Source organism: Oratosquilla oratoria, chromosome 31 (assembly GCF_046742065.1).
Source record: "Oratosquilla oratoria isolate Oo_2021 chromosome 31, ASM4674206v1, whole genome shotgun sequence".
NCBI lineage: Eukaryota > Metazoa > Arthropoda > Malacostraca > Stomatopoda > Squillidae > Oratosquilla > Oratosquilla oratoria.
The window spans coordinates 37,735,138-37,737,637 of NC_134807.1; positions in this window are offsets into that span (position 1 = coordinate 37,735,138).

Genomic DNA, 2,500 nt, shown 5'->3' on the forward strand with positions numbered 1-2,500 from the left:
TAGAGAAGTGGGTAGAAAGTGGGTAGATGGTGAGGTTTGCATTTTTATGAGTTGGGTGTGTGGTAAACAACAGTTCGTAAGCGAGTAGTTGTATAACTTCGCTCTCTGCCCTGAGTCATAAAATGGCCGGAAACCTGTATGACGGGGGGTTTGCTGACTACTTGTAACCTAAGTGGATAACGCTTAAGTAAACAATATTGCATATAGACGAATGGAACGGTGGATGAGATATGCGCTTGGACTATTGGAGCAGATAACAATCACTACTGAGAATTAATAAAAGGCAGAATTCGAAGCCACAACTAAGTGAATGCAAGACCAGTACGTTTCCGATAGCAATGCCAACGCACTAACAGCAATATCAACTACCATATCGGTACAAACGGGTAAAGATGTCCATCAACAAAGCTTTAAAAAGATAATATCAAGATTCTTGCGGTCAAATTGAATAAATTTATTGTACTATGAATGAAACATATCTTCAGGATGGTCTTAAATCAACGCTTCTCGTGATGCTAAACTCTTATTAGAAGAGTCAAGTAACAAAATATACCTCTAGGATACTCTAACCTATTCTTTAACGATAAAGCCAGACGATTTTATTCAGATTAGAGGATGAAATTGGTTAAGATGATTTCAGTTAACCCTTTAATAACTATGACAAAATATTAGATATCCTATTTTACTCATCTTAAGACAGGAGTTTGTGTTGGTGGGACGTGTGGACGATGGTGTCAATCAAGTTCAAAGAAATTTCTGGGCACACAGTATCTGTTTAGTCTAGGATGGTGAATAATATAATATATTAGAATAACAAGATATTGTAACAAGTATTATTATAACAAGTATGGTAACAAAGTTTTAACAAGTTTATAAGAATAACAAGAATAACCTTTTTGCCACAATCTTAAACATATACACTCACATTCTCTCACTTTATCTTTCTCTCGCTTATTCTCTCTCTCTCTCTCTCTCTCTCTCTCTCTCTCTCTCTCTCTCTCTCTCTCTCTCTCTCTCTCTCTCTCTCTCTCTCTCTCTCTCTCTCTCTCTCTCACTGTCTCTTCTTTTCTCTCTCTCAAATCTACTTTATTTCTTTCTTAGTGAAGTTGATCAAAAAAATTAATCTGCTTTTACTTCACAATAATCACATGTATTGCAATCAAACAACCAACATTCACTTGTTCCTTTGTATAATTAATTATATCTAGTAATTGCTTTTATTCCCCTCCTTCCATTCCTCTCTCTTTTATTCTCTCCTTTCTGGTTACCCTCTCATTTTTCTTTTATCAGTCACCCATTTTACCTTTGTGTATTTCCAACCTCTCTTTATTTATTTATTATTTCTTTTTTTTTGGGGGGGGGATCTCGGTAGAGTCATTTGGTTCTTCACTTTCTTATTTCCTCTTGTATTTCCTTTTCCCTTTTCTTTTTCATTTCTATTAACACTGAACTGGTGTTGGAGCCACTTACTGTATGGAGGACAATTTGAAGTCCAATATGTATGCTCGTATGTATTTTGTGATTGTGTGAGTATTGTTGTGTTAGTTATCTACTTTATCATGTAATGTTATCACATGTATTCTTCCCGAATTATGACATTCTTTGAAATTGTTAGTCATACAAATCTTTAACACAAGATTAATTCTTTTACTCCCTCATCTTACGATTTAGCCCACCTCATTTATTTTCGTATATTCGAATGCAAGTTTAATTTGCGTCGGTCCTTCGTTCGTACATCTCGATTTTCTATTTCTGCTCTTAAGTGAATAGGCCATTATCCTCAAGGCTCAAAGCTCCCAATGATGAGTGTTAATTGCTCTTCTCTTCTTCATTGCGTCTCATAAATTCACTCTAAACAACCATTATCAACATAGAAATGAAATAAGATTACTGAATTTAGAATGATGTAAATAAGACTTATTTTTAGAAATGATGTAGTTTATTTAGCGTAAGAAATTATGTCAGGATTAGATAGTCAATTAATACCGTGAAAGTACATTGCCGTATTAATTCATCATTTTCCTTCAGCTACGACAATGTTTCTTGGAAATCTTCCGGGCAGATCCCCAATATCTCTTGGCAACCTTCAAGCAGATTCATTATATTCGATGCAGCCTTGAAACCTTGCCCTCGTTTGCTTGAGCTCATCTTTGTTGGAAATAATCCTGTGATCAAGGTCATCGTTCATGAGGCGGTTCATGCCACCGTAGGGCCTCAGCTATTACTCGATGATAAGACAGGTTACTTGCTTGACATCAACGCTATCGAATACACCCTGGTATAAGAAATTATTTCTCCAATGCTATACCATGACCTTCCTGAGAGATTTTGTGCCGAAGGTATTCAGAGGCGATTTCAAAGCATCAGTCAGGGTCCGAGTCTCATATCTATACAACCCCCCCCCCCCCCAAAAAAAAATCTGGCCAAGGTGATGGGAAGGATTCCGATGAGGCGAGTAGCATAATCAATGGAAGTATAGTGTCCAGCCGTTAATTTGTGA